We start from the raw sequence: 26,427 nt of genomic DNA on the forward strand, positions 1-26,427 counted from the left end.
AGACAAATCGGACTACGTTGAGAAAATAGCAGTTATTCTCAATAATATTTCGAAATTCCATAAACTCGGTCCTGTCGAGTTGACGGATAATACTTGCAAGAACGAGGCAAAAATGCAAAGACGTCTACTTGCATTATTTAGAAAGAAAGTTTTTTTGCAAGGACGTCTATGACAGGATTAGACCCTCTGGTTCACAACGCCCTAGAATGTATAGTCTCCCCAAAATCCACAAGCAAGGTGTTCCACTGAGACCTATTTTATCAATGGTTGGTTCGGCACAACATTCTTGGCTCATTGGCTTGTGGAAATTCTGCAACCTGTGTTGATTATGTATGTGGGTTGGATTCTAATGCAGAAACATCTTTGATGTGCTCATTTGATGTCTCTAGTCTCTTTACCAACATACTGTTGGATGAGACTATACGTATATGTACCGACGCGCTGTACGATGGTCGCCTGACGGTTTCACGTTTTTTTAAAGAGATTCTTATTGCACTCATTTTAATGTGAACAAAATCTGTGGAGTTTATTTTTGTGATATTATGTACTGTCAGGTTGACGGGGTTTCAGTGGGGAGTCCGTTGGTCCCAACTTTAGCGGATATTTTCGTCGGGTACAATGAATCCGTTTTGTTTAATTCTATAATTCCACTGCATATTTCAGATATGTTGCCGACACTTTGGCTGCGTCGATACTTTTTGATAGGTTGAATTCTTAGCATGGAGCTCTAAAGTTCACTATGGAAAGTGAGAAGGACAATTCGCTTCCCTTCTTGGATGTTCATGTCGAACGTTCAAGGGGGGGGCTTTCTCACTACAATTTATAGGAAGCCGACATTTACTGGCCTATATGTGAACTGGTTGTCTTTTGTACCAAAATCACATAAGGTTGGCTTAATTAATACTTTGGTACATAGAGCCCTGATGATTTGTTCACCTAACAGATTGGACACCGAACTCGATAAGATCAGGGAAATATTCATCAATAATAGTTATCCTGTTGACCTTATTGATGACTGTATTTTTAAAAAAGGTTGCGGATTTTAAATCCCCTAAAAAGTTTGGACCTTTGAAATGCCCGGTTTATTTAAAATTACCGTGGATTGGGGAAAAGAGTAACAGACTTTCCAAACAGATTCGCAGAAGTATTAATGACTGCTTTTATTCTGTGTCCTTGCGTTTGGTATATACTACGAGACCTGCATTTCCTTCTTTTCGCAAGAATAGTTTGCCTTACATCCAAAATAGCAATACTGTATATCAATTCAAATGCCAGTGCGATGCTGGTTATGTTGGGCGAACATCCTTGCATCTTTTGACTCGTATAAACCAGCATGTTTCATCGAAGATCAGACAAGGGAGGATGGGGTCTGGTAGTCTCCCTCCTTCTGCAGCCTTAGACTCTGCTATTGGCCAGCATTTGATTGACAACCCGTGCTGTGCCGATAGATATAAAATTGAATGGTTCGAGGTACTACATAGAGCGGACTCCAGAAACCATTTAAAGATTTTGGAGTCTGTCTCTAGCGCGGTGCGGAAACCTTCTTTGTGCCGGCAGAAAGAAACATCTAACGCACTGTTTCTCTTTGGGGAATTGTGAATCTTTTCTCCCGTTTTTTTCCCCGTTGTGCCATTATTTTAATCGTTTTCTCTTAAACGTTATTAAACTTTATTTTAGTGTCCCCGTAATTTTTGGCACATTCAATAGTTCCCCATCATTACTTTCGGCATAGTATTAATATTTTTACGGTATCGATTTTCTCCTGATGAGATGATAGCTGAAAGAGCTCTCGAGAGACTTCCGCCCATTATATTTAAAACTTTATTTAAATTCTGTACCTCTAAACATTTATATATATATATATATATATATATATATATATATATATATATATATATATATATATATATATATATATATGTGTGTGTGTATAAGTATATATGTATGTATATATATGTATGTATATATATGTATGTATGTATATATATGCATCTATCTATCTATCTATCTATCTATCTATCTATCTATCTATATATATATATATATATATATATATATATAAGATCAGAAAAACCCAATGTGAATTAATCTACGTTTCGTCGATGTTAAGCATCCCCCAAGCGTTCTAGATTGACCCAGCAGGAAAAATCCTCCGGGATTAATATAGAATGCTTGAGACGCTTAACATTTATATTTGAACTTATTTACTTTATATATATATATATATATATATATATATATATATATATATATATATATATATATATATATATATATATATATATATATATACTAGCAGGCCGCCTGGCGTTGTCCGGTCGTAAATAGGCATAACAAATTTATTTTAATTAATGCAGACTTCTTATTAATTATAAACAGAAATATCATAGGTATAAAACATAATGGTAAATTTCTTGAAAAAATATGAAGTAAAAACAGAAAGAAACTAAGACATGTGTATGTGAGTGTAATGTTTTTTTTAAACGGTTCACTTTTTGTAAGTAAAAAAAATACTCGAGTTGAGATCCAAACCAAAATCAAAAGTCAGTGAGTCAAGTACGATAACCATTAGGCCAGCTTTTACAAACCTACTTATTCTTAACATAAGTAATCTACCATGTGAACGATTCATGCATGCGCATTCGTGAAACAGTTTGCAAACAGATAAAAATCCGATCATCCCTACGTAAAAAATTTCAATCCTGACTCCTTAGCAGCTTTTTTCCTGGACGAATAGAGAAGTTTTCCCTATATACCAAATGTAAAGTAAGTAGATAAAAAAATTGTTAAGTATATAGGTTAGACAGTGTCCTCACATATTCTCACTTTATATATATATATGTATATTAATACAGAGATTTATGCAGTAATTCAACATAATATTAGCATGACAGCATAAGAAACACTTCATATTATCTTGCAAAACACTTTATTTGCAGTCAATTCTTTCTGCTCATATCGAAACCATATATATTTATGATATATAAAATATCACAAATTTACATAAAAAGCTTTCATCAATGTGTAATATGTCACACTTGGGCTGAACAATGAAAATGCATCGGATATCTAATTTATATATATTTCCTTTTTTACTCTAATTCAAAGGAAACCAGATTATCTCTGTCTTTTCTATATGAAAGTTCATCTTTATATATATATATATATATATATATATATACATACATATATATATAATATATATACATATATATATAATATATATACATATATATACATATATATGCATATATATGCATATATATACATACATATATACATATATATACATATATACATACATATATATACATATATACATATATATATACATATATATACACATATATATACATATATATACACATATATACATATATATACACATATATACACATATATATACACATATATACACATATATATACACATATATACACATATATATGCATATATATACACATATATATGCATATATATACACATATATATGCATATATATACATATATATCAAAATATATCCATATATATGCATATATATACATATATATACATATATATATGGATATATATGCATATATATACGTGTATATATACATATATATACATATATATATGGATATATATGCATATATATACGTGTATATATACATATATATATGTATATATACATATATATACATAAATATACATATATATACATATATATATGTATATATACATATATATACATAAATATACATATATACATATATATACATAAATATACATATATACATATATATAGATATATATACATATATATATACATACATATATATACATATATATACATATATATACATACATATATACATATATATACATACATATATACATCTATATACATACATATATATACATATATATACATACATATATATACATATATATACATACATATATACACATATATATACATATATATATACATACATATATATACATATATATACATACATATATACACATATATATACATATATATATACATACATATATATACATATATATACATACATATATACACATATATATACATATATATATATATACATACATATATATACATATATATACATACATATATACACATATATACATATATATATATACATACATATATATACATATATATTCATACATATATATACATACATATATATATATATACATACATATATATACATACATATACATACATATATATACATACATATATACATACATATACATACATATATATATACATACATATATATATACATATATATTCTTATATATATACATATATACATATACATACGTATATATATACATATATATACATATATATACGTATATATATACATATACGTATATATACATATATATACGTATATATATACATATATATACATATATATATACATATTTATACATATATATATATACATATTTATAAATATATATACATATATATACATATCTATACATATGTATACATATATATATACATATCTATATATATGCATATATATATACATATATATACATATATATATACATATCTATATATATATATACATATTTATATATACATATTTATATATATATGCATACATATTTATATATATATATGTATATATATATATATGTATATATATATATGTATATATATATATATATATATATATATATATATATATATATATATAGTCATCTATGGACAGACTGTTTCGTTGCATAACATCTTTCCAGTGTGGCCATACGAGCCATTGATTCAAAATCGAATAAACAATACCTTTTGAGGAAAATGTTAACTCGATGAAAGTTCCAAAAATGGCTATCAGCTCACGACTCTACCACTTCCGATCGGATATTAATTATTCATTGTCAAATCAATGAAATTATCTAGTTATATCTTTAATGTAACGATGCTTTCGATGTGTTGCAGATGAACAACTACTGAATCTGAATAGGTGCAATTTGTAAACACGATAACCTTCGTTAGCAACAAGTCTTAATTGCACGAAGAAAGTTTAAGGAATTAAGCGTAAGGAACAAAACCATAGTGGCATGGAGATGTTAGCCACTAATTGAATCAGACACGTTAGTCGCCATCTTTATTAATTTGGTTTTAAAAAGCTTAGATTTCCGCTTTTCTTCTTTATTTATTCTTTTGGCTATATGAAAGAAAATACAAGTCCATTGTTTTAGTGTATTCGACTGTTTTATTACTTTATTACATTTTCACGCAGGAGGAACAATTTGATGAAACGCTAGATTTACAAATAAAGAATATGGTTGGAATGTATTTTTAAGATTATTTGAATCAGTCTTCTCATCTTTCATGGTATTCTTATTAATGTTGCAATGTAACATCCGACCTCCTTCATATGCGTTTTGACGGATCGGGGATATTCATGTTGAATTCGTGGATTGTACGAAATTTTGAAGGAAAACCTTTATTTCATACGCGAGGATAGATTTTTTCCTTACGTCAAAAATTACCGGATAAATATCTTAAGTAATTTCAAATCATATTCTGACTATCGAACACTGTACTGAACACTGTACTGAACACTGTAAACTTCAATTTCCAGAAGATAATCACTTACAGCTGATTAATATTCGCCATTTTGTCCGTCATCTCACTGCTTCACATAGACATTTGTAATGATTAATAGAGTTAATATTAAAATATTAAGATTTCAGTTACTCGTGGCATGTCAATCTAGCTGTACTGAAGAAAAAATGGGATCCTTCTCCCGCTCCAGAAGCTATCTCACTACTGATGCAATTTTCTATCTGTATAAAAGCCAAGTACGTCCAAGGAGTACTGCTGCCACATCTGGGCAGGAGCTGCTAAAAACAGCCTATTCTGTCTTGACAGAGTACAAAATAGACTTCGTGGTTTGGTGGGGGATGCCCTTTTCTCTTCCCTGCAGCCTCTCTCCCACAGAAGAGACGTTGCGAGCCTGTATACAAAGACAGGCTCGCAACGTCTCTTCTGTGGGAGAGAGGCTGCAGGGAAGAGAAAAGGGCATCCCCCGTTATTTCCATGGCAAGTGATCGTTTGAGCTCCAATCTCTCGTCCCCCCTCTCCAATCTTTCACGAGAAACACCCGTCTGGCTGGAACTACTGTCAATAATTTTCCCCACTCTTTATCTGTGTCTAAATCCAAATGTAGATTCCATGAGCAGAGCTTCTTTCTCAGAAGTGCACGATTGCGGAACTCTCTTCCGTTCGCCTGTTTCCCACCTGACTACAACTTGGGTGTATTCAAATCCAACATAAACAAATTCCTAACAAACCGCCCCCATAAGTAAGACACTACTAAATCTGCAATACTAATGATTACTACAATACTATTTCATTGATTACTGTACACGCAATAACCCTTATCCCTGAGTGGCCTCCGAGCCTTGATAAGTGGTGACCCCCATGTAATATATATATATATATATATATATATATATATATATATATATATATATATATATATATACTACATACGACGATAAAAATTACTAGAAACCATATATTAAAAAAAACTACAGCCTCGTTTTTAACTGGATCTCATTTAACACCGGGACAAATATATTAACCGTATTAAATAACTAACAAGAAAAAATAAATAAAGTAAAAAAATAAGAAAATCCTAATGAAAAATAAAATAATTCGCGTCTAACCATCCTGCACCTACATTTATTACAAATAAAAAAAAAAAATAAATATACCAAGCCTCAAAGAAAAAGAAAACAACAACGATCGCTTATGATGACAATCGGGTGCACCGATAGAAAGCGCTTGAGAAGTATATAGCCCAACAACCAATTTTGTGCGCCATTATACACAACATGTCAACTAAAATAAAAAGAACGCTCAGCGAATTGAAAAGATATCTAGAAAAATCGAAAAAAAATGTTCAATCAGACGTACTTGAACAATGACTGCTTCCAATATATATATATATATATATATATATATATATATATATATATATATATATATATATATATATATATATATAAGGCAATGTTACGTCGTTCTGTGAGTATTTTTCTCGCGTCAATGTAACTTTGGTAGTGACACTGAATTATTATTTTCTTTTGAATAATCGAATTAAATAAAGCATTTAATAAAACAAAAATGTATTTACTTTAAAAGTGCTCAATATTTAGCCAAAAAAGTTTCATGTGTGGATGAAATCTGAGCTACTCTGTGTAGTTTTATTCTCACGAATATATTTTCATACTCTCTCTATATGCATGTTGAATAGCAAATTGAAGAATCAAAGGTGACTTTTTAACGTCGCTTATATTGTTCTTTAATATTCACGCTTCGTGGACAATATTTTTGACTAAAGTGTAAGGATTCATGTTTCTGTGTTGGAAACAATCCATATAATATTCATCGTTGGTTAGTCTTTATTTGAAGTGTTTTCAGCTCACTTACATCAATTGTCTCAATACCTTATCTGAAATGATGTTTATAAAACAGACTGTATTCGAATCCTTCGTAATTACTATTTTCTACGCTAGAAATCGTTTAAGAATGAAACACTAGTATCTGTAGGTTTAAATAATAATAATAATAATAATAATAATAATAATAATAATAATAATAATAATAATAATAAGACTATTGTACTCATCCCCATCAACAAGGATTGGGGAATTTATAATAAACCGTCAATCAATGCGTAATACAATGTTCCAGCCGCTGCTATTGAACATTATATAAGTAAGCTTACTGTATATGTTCATCCATTTGACACTCTAGAATTTGAATTAAATATTATATATGTTAATTGGTGGTGGTGGTGCGGCAGTCGAATACGAGGTTACAGAATCAAAGGTGACTTTACAACTGAGTTCGAATCTTTCGACCAGCATTCATTTTCACGTCTTACAATGAAGATTGCGTAAAAGTGAAACAAACAGAAACATAGGTATATATATATATATATATATATATATATATATATATATATATATATATATATATATATATATGTTTCATTTTTACGACATGCCTCAACATATTATAAACACCCTAACCTCCCCATGTTAAAAAAAAACACGCCCTTCCATAAACCTCGAAAGCCGTTCTTAATATGGGGAGGTTGGGGGTGTTCATTCCTAAAGCCGTTTTAACATGGGGAAGTTAGTGTGTTTATAATATGCTGGGGCGAGTCATAAAATTAACGAAGTTGCTATCTATTATTTATTGCAAAAATTGCTTGAAATTTATTTATTTGACAAAAAAAAAAACAATTACATTTTGGTACTCCTTGGGCGTTGAGTTCCATGGCGACCAGCAGAAAAAAAAATAATAGTCGCTCCCTTAGTCCCCCACCCCACTCCGCACGTAACATCTTTTATTTACTGACGTTGCCGTAACTAAACGATTATTTGTCACATTTACAAACATTTATTTATTTATTTTGAAAAAAAGTTTTACTTTTTATGAATATTAAAAGAAAAATGGATACTCATGCAGAGAGTGATCCGTGCTGAAATAATAACGTTATTATTTAACAAGTCATTCTTAACATGGGGACGGGAGGGTGTTTTGTACCTATTCTGTACTTTAACCTTGCAATTGAATAAAAAAAAACTTTAATTAAACGTGGAAATACGATTTAAAAAATAGCGCGGATCACTTTCTGTATTAGCACCGAAAAATGTTACTAAACATTTATTAATAATTTCTCACTTTTACAAACATTTGATTTTAAATTTCTTTTTAAATGACGACTTTTATCGACTTTTTTTTTAATAGTATTTGCGGATGGGTATGTTGACAACAAATCCCCCCCAATGGTGTTTATTCCGAAATCCGTTGTTAACATGGAGAGGTTGAGGGTGTTTATTCTGAAAGCCGTTCTTAACATTTGTGGAGGTGGACCTAATGTAAAAAACTAAATAAATTAAAAAAAAAAACTAAATTATTTACTGATAACTTCTCACTTTTACAAATATTTTTTTAATTTACATGCGCGGATGAACAAATTGTTGAATAGTGCGCAAAACAAAAGTTTTTTGTAATAAACTTCGGGATAGTTTTTTGGGTAAATATTTACATTTAGGTCCACCTCCACAATTTTCTTTTTTAAATGACGAATTTTATTGATAAATAAATTCACTTCTTCACAACTTTCATTGATAAATAAATCTACTTCTCTGCTACTGGCACTGAACCCCTCCCCTTTTTTTAATAGTATTTTCGGGTGAGTATGCTGACAACAAATATCAGTTAAATTTTCCAAAATTGGTGTTTATTCCGGAAGCTGTTCTTAAGATGAGGATGTTGGGGTGATTATAAAGTGGACCTAATCTAAAAATAAAACAAGTTCTTTAAATGATTAAAATAATTTCTCACTTTTACAAACATTTTTACATGCGCACATAAGCAACTATTTTTTTATTAACCTTTTTTTACTTTTTTTTATCTAAAAATTAGTAAATTTCAATGAATAGAATAATAAATCATTTATCATTAATATGTGTTTATGGTTTTGTGTTGAATGAAACTTTTTTTTTCATTTCAACAATAATGAACCAATTTAAATCTTCCGGTATGCGTTTAAGGGTTACGAAATTATCAATAAATCGTTTAGTTACTAAGCCAACGTCAGTAAATAAAAAAATGTTACGTGCGCATGCATTAGCATTGACTAGGGGGGGGGTAAGGGAGCGACCATTAAATAATTATGCTGGTCGTCATGGAACTACACGCCCAAGGAGTACATAAAGTTGCACTTACGCACTTATGTTATCGTGCTATTTTTTAAAATAGTATTTTCATGTTAAATTCAAATTTTACAAAATCTTTTTCTTTTATTAATTTGTTAGGTGAAATTACAGGATTACCTCAGTCTCGAAAGATTTCTTCTCTACTGAACGAAGAAAAGAACGGTGAAGTGTAGTTCACCTGTTTCTCTCCCCCTCTCTCTTCCTCTCTTAATATCTCTCTCTATCCATCTCTCCCTTCCCCTCTCTCAATCTATCTTTCTCTCTATATCACCCTCTCCATCTCTCTTTGAGCCCCTTTCTCTCTCTAACTCCCTCTATCTCTCTCCTTCCCTCTGTTTCTAACTCTCCCCCTCTCTCTTTATCTATCAATACCTTTATCTCTCTATCTCCTTCTCTTTCTCTATTTTCCTCTCACTTTCTCTTTTCTATCTATATATCTTCCTCTCTATCTGTCCATCTCTAATCCCTCATCCTATTTTACTCTCCTAAATTAATTACAGTGAATAAGGCATTGTCAAAACATGGATAAATCCTATTTTAGTCACCTAATTTACTGACTATGAGAATAGAAGTTATTTGGAAATCACTGCTACCTTTAACAGCACCAGAAGTAACTGGTAAAACCTTTCTAATTAAATTGATTTTGGCAGCCATTTGGTAACAAAATGACATAGCCTTAGCCCTTGCTGCTTGAGGAATACCTACGACCTTGCTGCCAAGTAGAAGAATTATTTATTCTACTTTAAAACATTCAATTTTTGAAAAATCTCATGTTCGACATCTCCAAAATATCCAATATGGGGAAAAATATTGCAGAAATGCAAACTTATTGTTTAGGATGAATGCACAATGGTACGCAAAAAAATCACTTGAGGCTCTTGGTCAACCCTTGCAAGATTTGCGTGGCAATGTCAGACCATTTAGGAATGCAGTAATATTGCTTGCAGAAGATTTCAGACAAATGTTACCTGTTATTCTTCAATCAACATCAGCAGATGAAATAAATGCTTGCCTCAAATACTCTACTTTTTTGTTCCATGTGAAGACATTAAACTTAACTCAAAATATGTATGTCCAGTTGCAGAATTTTTTGCATCACTTGTGGGAAATTGGGTACGAAAAAGTGCCAGCTGATCAGAGATAAGGGCAAAATTCTTTGACTTTTAACTTCTATAATTTCTGTAATTTTATTTCATCAAAAGAACAGTTAGTTTAAAAGGTTTTTTCAGATATTCAAATTATAAGAATTCCACTTGACTGAGTGAATGAACTATTCTTGCAGGTCAATACAAAGACGCCCATGAACTTAACGCTATTATTCAATGTAAAATTCCAAGTGAGGTAGTCAAATACAAATCCATCGACACTGTTGTGAAAGCAGATAAAGTGGTTAATTATCCAACAGCTATATTTGCCAGGGATGCCACCGCATGTATTACAACTGAAATTTGGTGTACTAATTATCATGTTGTGAAATATAAACCAATCCAAGCTTTGTTTTTTTCACATGGACAATTTATATTACGTATTCAAGAGTTACCAAACCAGAAATTCTCTATATCAGCTAAGAATATGGAACAACAAAAACTGTGTACCCATGCAAAATGGAAAATTAAACCTATAAGAAACATGCTTTTTCTCATTTTGGAACTTTTTCCATTGCGCCAATTTGAGCCACAGCAACGCGTGGCAGGGTACAGCTAGTATATATATGTATATATTTAATATTAATTACTATTATTAATAGGAATAGGAGACAAGTATTTATTCATTTTCGGAAATTTTAGCCATAGCAACGCGTGGCAGGGTACAGCTAGTATATATATATATATATATATATATATATATATATATATTTAATATTAATTACTATTATTAATAGGAATAGGAGACAAGTATTTATTCATTTTCGGAAATTTGCGTGCAACAGATAGAAACAAAGTGGCTACCAGCTATTGCTGAATTCAAATTATTAGTGCAGCGCAAGGTAAATATGTTCAATCTAAAATGCTTTAAACTCTAAGCATATGTTATTGATAGAAAATATTGTTGATAAAAATAAATACCCGTTGTAGTAACAGGAATGGTCCTATTCATGGCTGTAAAATTTTGGAAATATTGAAAAGAAAAAGAAAACGAAAAGAATAATAATACAACTAATAATATATTTAACAATAATTTTTCTTTCTTTCTTCTATCCTCTCTTTTTTCTATTTATTTTATTCCCATTTCTTCTTCTTCTTCTTCTTCTTCTTCTTCTTCTTCTTCTTCTTTATATACATGCAGTTAGCTTACTAGTTCTTTTTAATTATCAGATATGTAACCTCCTGATTAATTTTGTGCGTGGAACTCCAGTAAAATTTTCATTACGGACTTTGCATTTGAATAAGCAATAAGTCCGAAGAAGTCTCTATTTATAACTAGTTGACCGAAACCTACTCAAGAATGTTAAACGACATATAAATGCTTATGTAAAACAAATAATATATCTTGCTCTATGGAGAACTCTTGCATTGATTTTCTCAAAACTTTATTAGTTGCTTCACATCTAGAAAATATTAACCTGTAGAAATGCACCCCCAATCTTCGTTAAGAAATTCATTTAGAAGAAAGAAAATTTTGATCTAAAACCTAAGGTTTACTGTTTGCTCTTATGGCAGCCATTGCACCCACTGAGATTAGTAATTATTTCAAAAATGGTAATTGGGCTTACGCAAAGCTTTCGCCACTGTAAATAACTCATCCTCGTGGGTTTCCGGACAACTTGTTGTAACGGACCACATATGTCGAAATCGACGGGTGTATCCATCATATATATATATATATATATATATATATATATATATATATATATATATATATATATATATGTGTGTGTGTGTGTGTGTGTGTGTGTAATTTTTGTACATATATAAGTGTACATCAATATGAATGCGTAAAACTATGTTTTTGCTTATACGAGGTGCATTCAATGAGTTTTTAGACTTTTTTGTACAGGCATTTAAAACTATCGTAGACTCTTGAAAATTCAATATGTTATTGTTATACATCTTGTGAGATTACTGGCAATATATCGAAAAACTAGCCGAATACATTAATCCCTTCCCCCTAACCTCGGCCGTTTTGTCGATTTTTTCGCCGACATTTTAGCAAGTCATCGTCACTGGTGGATTGACTTTGGTTAATTTCAACGCTTTCGACTTCCAGTTACGTCATGGAAACATCGGCTAAGACATCAGATTTTTCTTTCATTCTTTTGCGTGTTCACGGGTCGAAGCCTGCCTGGCTATTACCACTTTTTGTTTTAAACACCTCTCTTCATCCTGTCTGCCTACTGTTGTTTTGACTCCCTCCCCACGATACTACCATTTTTTAACACGTCTCTGCACATTCACGGGTTCGAGCCTACCTGTCTACTACCAATTTATTTTTTATTTTTTATTTGTTTGCCCAACACACACCTCCAAACACTCGGACAACGCCAGGCACCCAGGCTGGTATATAAATAAAATATACAAAGCTACAGTCCGGTGACCATGATTTTATTTATTTTAGTGATCATCTTTCAAAACACATTGTTAGTATATTTCAACATATCTCTCCTTAATGTGAGTGATTGTTTTAATTTTTGTCCACCGATTTGGTATGAATATTTTCTGAAGGATAATTTTTAAAAGATAATAAATAAAATAAAAAAAATTGGATCACTGTAATATTGCTTACATATATATATATATATATATATATATATATATATATATATATATATATATATATATATATATATATACTAGCAAAGATACCCGTGCTTCGCACGGAGCTTTGTTGCGCACTCGGGTACCAAAATCTGTGGGCACCTTTCCAGTAAGTTGATGTTGTAAGAGCAACGATTGCATAAGGTGATTAACATTTTAACTACCTCTTGTAGTGACTGAAATTCAATCAGGAACTTCACAAAACATTTTCATCAAAAAGGAAGGTTACTTGATGTTACATAGTAAATTTTTCATTGAAGTCATTTTCAACTCTTGCTTAAATTTTATCTTGCACATTCAATACTAAAAACTTACCACAATCAGATCATGTCAGTTTTTCCTCATATCCATTTCTCGAACTTTTCACTGAAGAGCCTCAGGGTAAACTACATTTCTGCTGCTTTGATTTGGAGCCAAAATGTAGAGTTTTTCTGAACTTCCTGTCCGGCTGATGGAGACGTAGAACATACCGTGACTGAAGCAGTCTGATGTCAAGTCTACGCCAATGGTGTTAAATGTCTGACCTTGACTTTTGTTTATGCTCATTGCAAAACACACCTTCACAGGAAATTGGAGTCTCCGGAATTTAAATGGAAGTTCTGAGTCCGATGGAACTAAGGGGATCCTTGGCAGTAGAACGGTTTCGCCTTTGTAGGGACCACAGGAAATGGTGGCCTCAAGTACATTGGTGTGCAATCTGGTGATAACACATCTGGTTCCGTTTGTTGTTTTTGGCGGTTCCAAGGATCGAAGAATCATGATTGGCGATCCAATTTTGAGATTTAAAATGTGTGGAGGCATTCCAGATATCTCCAAAGAGTTTAAAAACTCCACAGGGTAGTGAACAGCTTCATATTCATTAGTAGCCGAATCAACTGACTTGTATTGCTTTGTGTCTCCTGGAAATTCATCCATTATTGAATTGTTCAAATGATTCACATTGCTGTTTAATGGCGAAATAATAGCCCTCTCAGCAAGCCAATCCGGTGATTTTCCATTGTTTTGCAGGTCTGGGTACACTTTGTCTTTCAGTTGCTTCTGATTACCGACACATTTACCAAGCGCAGTTGGAATCTTAATTGTGTCAGGTGAAGAAGTGATAGGAAACTGACCATTACCGATTTGGAGAAGCAATTTTGAGAAGTCTGCTGCAGCTGTGTTATCAGAGATATAGGCTCTCATATTAGTAGTCAGTCTCTTCACTATAACGTGCCTCCAGAGATAGGATTGTTTCAAACTTGCATTGACAATGTTAGCCCTTGTGCCATTTTTAACCACTGGGAGGATTTGACGGAAATCACCGCAAAATAAGGTTGGAATGCCACCCATGGGATTCTTGTTTCCTGTGATGTCTTGCAGTGTTCGGTCAATTGCTTCATAAGCACTCTTGTGCGTCATTGGGGCTTCGTCTACAATGATTGCAGAGGTGTCTCTAATTACATTTGCCAAGGCTGAGTTACCAGTAATTTTGCAAACTGGCTGATCCATTCGATGAGTATCTAAGGGTACTTTAAAAGTGCTGTGAAGAGTGCGGCCACCTTGTAGTAGAGTAGCAGCAATGCCACTGAATGCTGTTGCAAGCACAATCTTTCTCATGGATCTAATCTTTGCAAGGATCAAATTGATTACAAAAGTCTTGCCCGTACCACCTGGAGCATCAAGAAACCTCATGTTTTTGTTCATTTCACCTTGTGCTTCCAACATTGCGGTCAGTTTTTCTTGCATATTTTCTGCTTGTAGGGAAAGTTCTTCAAGATTATAAGTAACTTCACGTTGATACTCTCTCGCGAGTCTTTCATCTCTCCCTTGCGTTGGTGCAGGTAATCCATAGCTTGCCAATGGTTGACCGCACATAAGGAGAACTTTTTCTTCAATTAGACAAAGAGTTTTATTGTAGATGTCCTCATTAAAATCTGCTTCTGGATTGTTAACTTCTTGCCTGTATCTGTGAAGAATGTCTTCAGATATTACATCACGAAAAGCCATCCAGATCTCAAGAGGATTTCTTGGCTCACAGGCTGTTAAAATTATCACAAATAGGCTTCGCAAATTTGAAGGTGATTGAGTGGCACTTGCCTCTCCTACTGCTTGATGCAAGTGATGGTCATTTTCTAGAAGGCCTCGAGCAAGGCACGCTGCTCTGTATGTTTCAAACACCTGACCATTGTATGCTCGCAAATTTTGAAATGAAGTTGGACCAGCAACCTCATTGAGCAACAGGCGTAAGAAATAACACTCCCCTGCTTTTGGACTAATCGTGTAGATTCTCCCAATGCATGGTGCCTTCCATACATCATCATTTTCAGTACCTTCAACTTGTACCCCACGCATTCTTCTCATCCATTTCTTTGTCGATTTGTTCCAAGTGTAAAACTCAGGGACTTCTGCGTATTTGAGACCCCTTGCAAAGTCATCCTCATGGCAGAGTTGAAAAAATGCTGTCAAAGTTGTGGCAGGCGGTGGACCTTGGGCTCGTTCCAGAGCAGTATCAGCTGAGAACATGACACGCTGCCCATTTTCAAGATGAACAGAAAGTTGTGCAATTGGGGGGAAATGTTCATAGATGGGATGTTCCAATATCCTCCAGGCCGCCTCTGAACTGCCGACATACCTTGCATTCTGGAACTGCTGGATCTCATCCACAATGTGACTTTGTACTTGGCCTTGTTGGTTAGCTGCTCCATCAGTTCTTTGTAGTTCAAACACTGCTTGATCACATCCTTTATTCACGTATTTGAGGACATATTTGATGCTTTGGATCGAGCTGCAAATTTCTACGTTAATGTGAGCGTTGAACTGCTGAAGGAGGACCTTGTTGTACGGAACAATCCACTGGTTTGTTATTTCTTGATTAACATACCGACCATTTCTCTTCATCCTTATTGTACCAGTCTGGCCTCCATCTTCTGGTTTTCTTCGCCTGTACTTGGGGTAAGAGTCTTGGCCTTGCTCGGTACACTGAAGAAATTCTTTTGGGTATTTTTTGGAACATTTGTTGTCAATCATACATGGACAATTTGGATTAAATGGTCCACAAGGTCCATGCACCATATGTGCCATCACTTAAGCATGAAGATCAGGATCTTCCTCTTTGTCAGGGATCTCTGCAGATATGCAGAGATCCATTTTTTCTGGTAGAAGTTTGTCCTCTGGGGCCTGCCAGGTGAGGATGTGTGCATGCGGCAGTCCTCTTTTTTGATATTCAATACTGTACAGGAAAGCCCTCAGCCTGCCAAATCCTCCCTTTTTAATAAATTCAAGTAACTTTTTTAGCTTCTGCCTGAAAACCCTGGCAACAATATCTGGACGATCCTGAGGGTCTTGCCCTTGAAGACAATTTTCTGTAATTTCTGTCCACTTTGGATTTGTTGTGAACGTGATGAAGAGGTCGGCTCGGCCCATTCGCCGAACATATGCCATGGCATCACTTTGACGCTCAAACATGTATCGAGGGCCTCCTGTATAAGTTGCCGGAAGTACAACTCGTTGACCAAACTGTTCTGGATTCCCATCCTCCCTAAGAATTGAATCTCTCAAGTTGCTATAATTGTCAGCTCTCAGGGTCTGTTGCTCACGCCTCAGGAACTGTAAACGTTCTGTTTCAATCTTGCAGTACACATCCACCAGCCATTCTTGAAATAGCCTTCGGTACCAGAGAAAATAGTTTCCAGGCCGAGTCATTAAATGGTACGAATAAAATTGCTGTTGGGTAACTTTTCGCTCATTGGATGCCTTCATGTAGATGTTGTAAGATGGAGAACCATAGGGGTACATTAACGGGTACATTAAAGTATCGTAGAGGGGATGTAGTTCGGAGATCCATTTTAATGTATCATTTCTAAAACGCAAGACAATATCCCGGTTAGCTGTTGGTTCATTCTCCATTAATATTCCAATCTCATACGTTGTTGTTGGAGCATTGAATCGCCGTGGATGCTCTTCTTGCGGCCTTCGGTCTTCCCTTATGACAACTTTATGTTCTACCAAGTGTTCTTCTTCAATCCTCTCCTTTGTTGTTTTCAGCTGACAAATAGAGCTGTTGTTCTCATGTAAAAATTCAGTCAGACTTTGGAGAATGTCTCTATTGAGTCTACTGTCACGTCCCCGATTATGTAGTTCCTCTTCCAGACTATCCAAGAAGTAGACTTGAATAAACTTTGCTGTTTCATCTTCAGGTGGTAAAAGACTCCCAATCTGGTGGCAAACCTGGCCTCGAATTCTAAAAGAAGGATTCCACCCATGTACTGCCGCAATTTTGTGACCAAATGATGTCATTGCAAAACAATTGTTATAACAGCGTAGATTTTGCAGAAAATCTTTAGAGATGGGACCATTGCCGGAGAGCAAATCTTGAAGCAACTGAGGCAGTGGTGGAAAGCTATCAAGCACAACTTTGCCAGAAGAACAACAACAACCAGGGGTTTCTCCTTTAAATTTTACAGCTGAGCAATGTTGACATACTTTGTCCATTTTTCCTATATCAGCTGTAGTGAGAGAGTCATTTTTGTTGTAGAGCAATCCTTTTCTATTGCAGTGTTCTATTTCATGGTGTCTCAAAGCAGTCATTCGTTGTCTAGCTGCCTCGTTTTCTGTCAATTGCTGGGGCAAAGTCATACTCTCTCTCCATGCAGCCTCTCGTTGTTGCCCTTGGTATAGGCGAAAGCTTCGTTGGGTTTCCGATTCATTCTGATGTCGTTGAGCCACTCTCAACTGACCTTGTGTACGTCTACTTACCTCATATAATTCATTCGATCGTAATATTGCTTCTCTTTCCAGTGCATATCTTTGCCTTTCTTGAATTTCATCTTGTGATGAATTTAATCGCCTTACAGCATGTCTAGTTCTGTCAGCTTCACGTTGGGTTTCTCTTTCCAAATCTGACAGTCTTGCTCTCCTTTCTCTTTGACGTATCCTGTTAAGTTCTAGACGTCTTTCTCTATCTGAATTGTTTTCATTGGAGCGAATTGCAGCAACTCTTAGTCTATTAGCTTCCAATCTTTCCATTCTTTCTTCCTCACTTTCGTTTCTACTTCGTTTGGGTGGCATAATTTCGGTTTTAAACGGAATTGTTTAACGATATTAATGATTGTAAGTTAATTAAGCGTAAAGGAAATGTATACTAACTGAAATGGACGAACTATAAATAATATTTCTGAATAGTACAATTATAAACAATTATATTGTACCTATTTACTATGCCTCCCCACGGGACAGAGTTAGACACCAGGGTCGTTTTTTAACGTGGAGAAAAGGTACAAAAATAAAAATTGTCTCAGTCGTGAAGGATTTCTCCTCCACCGAAAGAGAACAAGAAAATGAAGTGCAGCATCTGAAGAACAGATACTACACTTTGATCTTGACCAAAAGGAATGAATAAAAGCGACCTACGTGTGACTCATTACTTCCGGGTGTAAACGTCACAATCTAAAAGTAATAATTAAAAAAAAAAGTAAATGTAAAATAAATGTAATACCAACTTAGGTTAACTAAGTAAACAGTACAATTAAAACAGTTCTATTAAAACAAATAATTACTAAGATCTAGGTAATTGTTAGTCTCATTGTTATGGTTTTAAAGAAAAAAATGTGTAAAAAAAGTTCTGCTTTTGTGAGTACGTGTATTTCTTTTAAATTACATAACCTTTTTATTTTATTAATTATATCTCTTTTAAATTTATATATTTCGTTAGTAAACTGGAAGAAATTCAGTTGAATAAAACCTTGTTCGTGTTCTTTACGTTAAACTCATATTTTTATAAAAGGTTCATCCGGTTTAAAGAAAGCGCTAAGTTTAAATAAGACTGGAAATAACTAATTCAATGTATAAATAGAAAAATGAAATAAATATAAGCTTTAAGTCTTAAGATAGTAATAATCAAAATGTAATAAATTATTTGTAGTTCAAATCTATGATAAGACAGGCTTTCGAAATAGGCTCGACCAGAAAGATTAAATTGGAACGAAATTATAATCTCCGTGCCATTTTCAAAACAACCCCACAAAAGTAACGATATCCTGCAGTTGGTTAAATGACAATGGTTGTAAGAAAAATGTAAAAGAGAATGCGCTTATCTGTTTATTTTGACCTGTTTTATTTAATTAAAAAAACATTGGCTATAACTGGAAGAGAGCGTTATGTTTTGGGGGTTGTTTAAAAAATAGAATGGAAATAAAGTTAGTTCCGTTTTAATTGTCTTTAATTGCGGCAAGCGCTAACAAAATCGAAAAATCACTGTTTACATTCGAAATGTTAAATTTTATAGGTTTACAGGTTTGCTGACAAGGCTGGGGGTGTTTAATACAATTATTTTACTAAATTGATTTTTTTCATTTAAAAATAAAATTATTTCTTTTTTAATAAAGTTTTATTTTAAAATATTTGTTTTTGTTTATTTATATAAAATTACGATAGTTGAATTGTATTCTTTCAATTATATTGGCAAGTAAAATATAAAAGATTAAAACGGAACGAAATTGAAATTTCCATTACATTTTCAATACAATCCCAAAACATAAAGCTTTCCTCGCCAATGAATTGTTTTGATAATATACGTAAAGTGAAATAAATCGAATATAAAATTAAATGAAAATATATTAAATAATTAAATGTTAAATAGATTTTGTAAATAGTACAGTTGAAATGATTAGAACATTTCCAATATGTAATAAGGTCGAGGTAATTAGTTAAAGAGATTTAATATAATGTGATATGCAAATGAGCATAAGTCATTCGATATGGGGGTGGTTTGTAGAATAGTATATAAAGAAATTAGGCAAAGATTCTTATGTCTCCTATAACAGAAACATCCTAAAATGGGTTCAAATGTTTCTCTACCAGGAGAGATCTACCCTCTTACCTCCTTTATATTTCGTTGATGATGGAGAGCTGTACACACAGACAGAAACACACGAACCCTATTACTTTATAAATATGTATATATATATATATATATATATATATATATATATATATATTTATATAATAGGATAAAGAATCCGACGATATGATAAAAACGGAGGTGGAAAAACCGAGGAACTCGTCAACATTTCGTTCGTTTAGTGCAGGTTTTTTTTCAAAGTAAAAATGTAAAATATTTACTCATTTACAGCATTTTACATTTTTACTTTATATATTTACTTAATTTATATATTTTACATTTTTACTTTTGAAAAAGCACTAAACGGGCGAAATGTCGTCGATTTCTTCGGTCTTTCCATCTCCGTTTTTACCATTCATATATATATATATATATATATATATATATATGATTAATAATTTTTTGGCAAGCAGTAAAAAATAAATATATTGCAAAATTAGATTTTTTTCAAAAAATAAATAGTTTAATTTTGCAACAAAACCAGGTCAAACTAATTCCGATGTAAATCATTTAAAAATAAACTCGATGAATTAGTGGAACCTTCTACTCCAATAAATATTTTCAGTGGGAGGCTTAAATCAGTTTTCAGTGCACTATTTCTAAAGTCATCCCAACAAGGTCACGTTCAATTTGATTATCAAAATTCTACAATTATGCTGAGGTATTTCCGTCTTCTCTGGTACGACCCCGAAGTTGATCAACCAGCGGCTTCTAAACAAGAGCCTTTAAGTAAGTCGGCCGATGTAAAGCGAGAGGCCGCCATGTTATCTGCCATTAACAACGCTAAAGTTGAACACATGTATTTTAATCGACCATCGCGCCAAAACTCTCAGTTAAAAGAAAAATGCAACGCCGAAGAAGCGTCAACTGACGAATCTCGGCAGCCGACATACAAAAAAGAAGGGGGAGAAACCGCTAAGGATTCCCTCTCACAATTTTTCGAATAAATCCAATTCCATTGAAAGAAAATTGTTATAAGAAAAATATAAAAATATATTTCGAAAAGTAATTGAATACCATTGAATTATTTTGCTTCTTAAAACTACATTGGATTTCGCAGACTGTTCATGAACGTTGTTTAATATGTTATAATGCTTAAATGGACATTTTGAAAATATTTAACATCAATATTGTTAATATTACTTAGTTTTTTTTTTCTCGTTGAATATTTGCAATATAGAATGAAAATGTGGTGCTAATGCAGAGAGTAATCTGCGCTATTTTTTAATCGTATTTCCACGTTTAATTAAAGTTGTTTTTTATTCGATTGTAAGGTTAAAGTACAGAATAGGTACAAAACACCCTCCCCTCCCCATGTTAAGAATGGCTTTTTAAATAATAACGTTATTTCAGCATGGATCACTCTCTGCATGAGTACCGAAAATGTTTATGTGGCCTACTTTTAAAACTTAATAGTAAATGATTAACTGTTCATTTAATTTTCAATCATTTCCGATTAAAAAAAAAAAAAGCTAAAACAATAATAAATGATTAAGTGCGATATTAATGATGAATGCAATTTGAACAATATTCATAATTTTTGGCTCTGTTCTGTTACTAATTTAATCTTTACCCACGGTCAGTGAAAGAGAAATCCTGCAAGACAGACAATGTTTCTTTGTCCAAATATATACTGCCCCTTCCTTTCTTTTAAAACTGAATTTCTCTTACACCCTTCGGCCTTGTTTCTACCTATGCCATCGTGAGGAAGCAAGTAAGTAGGGTTACGATAAAAACCTCACCGAAATCGTTTTGATTAATAAAATCCGTCCTTGTTATATTGAAATGTTATTCTTTCATTCTCTCTCATGAATTTATTTAAAATTATTTTCCAGGCCTTCGATTATGCTACTAAAAATACTGAGCTTGATGATTTCTCGATTTGTTAAAATCTACTTGCATCCTTTTTGTCGGTTATTTAATATCGATTCACACTATATATTGATTTGAATGTGTTAGGTTTTACGTTGTTTCGATATTTTACTACATAATTATACACTGGAAATTTCCATCAATATTGTGGTTAAATCTTTATTTAAAAAAAATTCTACCCTAAATAGATTATTCGTTTGATTTACAAATTTTACATGCATACGCTAAAAAAATTTTTTTTAGAAAATAACACTCCAACTCAGAATCTGAGATACCCACACACTCTGACATAAATGCATTAAATCGATTCCATTTATAAAAGTTAATCGGACGATACATTTAAATATTTTATTGATTCTGAATGTCGACATTAAAAGCTGAAGTCAAATATTGCCAACATTTCGAAAGGTTTAGTTTTTTTTTTTTTGTTATCCCAACTAATAACTAATAAGCGAGAGTTTTAGCTACCAACGATTTGGCGATTCATACAATTCAATCGTAGAATAATTAAATTTAGTTCTGAAAAAATATTTTTCTAAATAAAAATTCGTTAATTAAAGCATTTATCTTTTTAATAGTAATTTTTAATTGCCAAAGAATTTAATTTTATTTTGATAATTTTCTTTAAGAATAAGTTTGATTTTTTTTTTTTTTTTTTTTGTCACTCAAAACTTTATTCAATAAAAAACCACGCACATTTTGAATTGACAATTATTCAAAAGTACGTAAACAATGCTATTCATTAAAAATAGGTTGCTATTCTACTGAGCGATAGAAGTTAAATCCTCCCTCCTCGAACTATATTAAATGGTGATAGGCAATACAATCTACATATTTGACTACAACTAATCATCTAACTTATATAATTGCTATTTATATAAAGTTATATATTGCATTCAAGATTCACTCCTAAACCAATGAACCTACCATTAGGAATTTTGCAAAACAGCTACCGAGCGTAAGGGGTACAAATGTGATCTAAATTTAATTATATGCAAAGAGGAGGTGGAATCAGTTGGTGGAAATTCAGATAATTCCGATTTATATTATTAGTAGGTATTCGACATCAATAAAAAAATAACCATTGGATTTCAGTTTTGTTTTTTGTTTAGTCATTAGACAAAAAATGAACAAAACTTTTTGAATTTAAAGATTTTTGAAAAATCCATTACGCTTAATCCTTGAATTTTAGACAGTTTAAAATAAAAATCCTATGATGGGCTTTGATCCAAATAAAAATTCTGATTCAAGATAGTAGCATTAGATAATCTTTGGAAGATAAAAGTGGTGCGAGGAATTAATTTTACTCGTCCAGGTATTCTAATATTATACTACATTGTGTTATTTATTTATTTGAGAAACGAGACCAGTGTACAACGTTTAAATATATTATACGTTATTTTATACTTACAACTGCAGGGAAATATGAGAATATTGCCCAATTGTTTGAAAATGCGTGTATACCGTGCTTCATATAGTGCTATTTAGTCAATCGGACGAGACTTCGAAAACGATCGAATAATTATATATTATCTTTCATAAGATAGATGCATAAAACTAATGTGTTGAAGAACTATGCAATTAAGACCCATTAAAATTGAAGTCCGCCTTCTTACAAACGGAAAGCCTATTTCGAGTTATGTCAACCTTCATTCATTGTAATAAATGTAAAATGTAGCATGCTACTAAAAATATGAAAAAGACCTGAGATTTTCGATACCTTAAAAGGGCTACATGATTGACCTAATGGATACGGTCACAGACTATGGCATAAACTGCCGTGTTCAAATTTTATTGAATCCTCATTTGCATTCTACTAACTGAGAAGTGTATGAACTTGTATTGTTATTGTTATTATTATTATTATTATTATTATCATCATCATCAAATAGCAACTTGTGTTTAATTAAACATTTACTGATGGTACTCATTTGGTATGACCTACCCCCATAAGTTAAATAATATATAAGTATGGTATCTTTAAGACTCTATTCTGGGATTAAATTGAAACCCCTATACCGAGATCAAACACAGGTTTTATTAAATACAACTTTGTCGGGAATCCAAAGACGAATTCATTCTCGTGTAAGGCGAGTGAATAGCTTTTGAGTTTGCAATCATACCCGACGCCTCTAAAGATGAGACTAGCATGATATAATTGAAAATAAAAATTCTCGGGTGGAAGGTTGCGAACAAGAGTACACAAACTTATCGTTCCCGGGCAACGTTGTAATGCCTGCTAATAATTTGAATTTGAATTCATACCAACTGATTCGAGAAAAATGAGAACACCATTATATTCTGCAACTCTGGATTGGCAATATCGCATGACATTCTTTAAGAAATCTGCAAAACTCTATCGAATTATCTGTAGAAAGTTCTCCTCAATAGGATTAGCAAACACGGTTCCAACTAACCAATTTTTTTTTTTTTGACAATTTCCTCTGCGAAGATTAGTAACTACAACGAACGAATTTAGACTCAAAGATATTTGAACTAAATGATGATGATTATGATGAACCGTAAGGCAGTCGTAATGTTTTACTTCAGAAAGAAGATATGATTGAAGTGATGGATAATTACCGCAAGGAACGAAACACGGAATTTAATCACGATGTGACTTATTAAATTAATCTACATTTTTTTTTGTTTTGGTTTGTTATGCCAATTTTTCCATAACCTTAGGCTTGGGTTATTTTTTCCCTTATGTTCCCTTAAGGGTTAATTATTTCTTATAACGAGTAAGAAAAACCATTTAAAATTCCCACAGAAATAATTACTTGATATATTTCACGTGATTCGGTCGAATTTATGATTCCACTTGTTTACAAGAAAGAAACGAGGCAAGTCTAAGAATAGAAGCTTCACCTAATTTTCGGTCGATGCTTTTCACATACAACACAGCTGGTTCAGTAATCAACTTTTTCGTTTCTGATTTACATGGACGCATACACGCGCGTGCGCACACAACTTAATTTCTTGAATCTGTATTATTTTATTATTTGAATTATTCGAACTACCGTTCTTAGATTGGTGTTATTTACTTCATTCAAAGCACAGGAAGATGTGACACAAGATCAGAAAAGTAGAAAAGTCACTAAGGAAAACGCACTCTGATAATATAAAATTGCCTGGGAAACCGCGTGGGCATGCCCACATAGGGGCGTTTCAGATAGTAATAAACTTACTCCACCCGAAAGATGGAAAGCAGCGGCATGGGAGGATAGACCTTCTAGAACTGCACGGACGTTTCAGCTGTTCCTCAGTCATCATGGAAAAGGCTATTTCAAAAATGGCCAGTACTCTATTGACTTTGATCCAGCCCGCGCGTAATTTCGCATATTGGTTATCATTTTTACAACGTTTTGGTTGGTATAACCCCCGCCCTTCTTCGGGTACATTTTTCGAACTAATAGATCTTTACGTCGAATATGGGAACATACAGCATTTCTAAACATAAGGGTATATCATTTTATATCCGTGAAATCATGTTCTAGCAAAAGGTGTCAATTTTATGTTAGGCTGACTTATTAATGTTTATAATAAGAATTGAACCATCAACTTAAAGAAAACCATCAACCATTGCCGTCGATAATTTTTGCTTTGCATTCACGACAGTAGATGGTTTTCCCTTTTCCTTACATATGCGCAATAATCCAAGTAATTTAAACTGTTCCATACTCTAGAGGTTTGCAGTAGTATAAAATATACATTTATCGCAAGTCTTTCCTTCCATCGATGTAATTCCCAAGACTAACAGTTAGCCTTGCGAATTCTTTTAGTAGAAAGAAACAAACGTTCGTATAGCTTACTTGCTGTAAGTATGTATTTAACACTATTACATATATACACAAAAATGCTTATATATTTGCGCAATATTATAGTTTATTTTATGGAAACGATATTTATGTGATAAAAAAATTAACGTTTGTTTTATCAGTAAAAAGTATAAACAGTTTATTAGTTTTATTATATTAAAGTATTATTATATCAATTTATTATTATATTAATTTATTATTATATTAATTTATTATTATATTAAAGTATTATTATATTAATTTATTATTATATTAATTTATTATTAGTTTGTTTTAACACAAAAGTCGTTGGTTTTGAGTGAAATTCAAAAAAAAATGAAA

Source organism: Euprymna scolopes, chromosome 23 (assembly GCF_053919585.1).
Source record: "Euprymna scolopes isolate OS-2025 chromosome 23, ASM5391958v1, whole genome shotgun sequence".
NCBI classification, from domain to species: Eukaryota; Metazoa; Mollusca; class Cephalopoda; order Sepiida; family Sepiolidae; genus Euprymna; species Euprymna scolopes.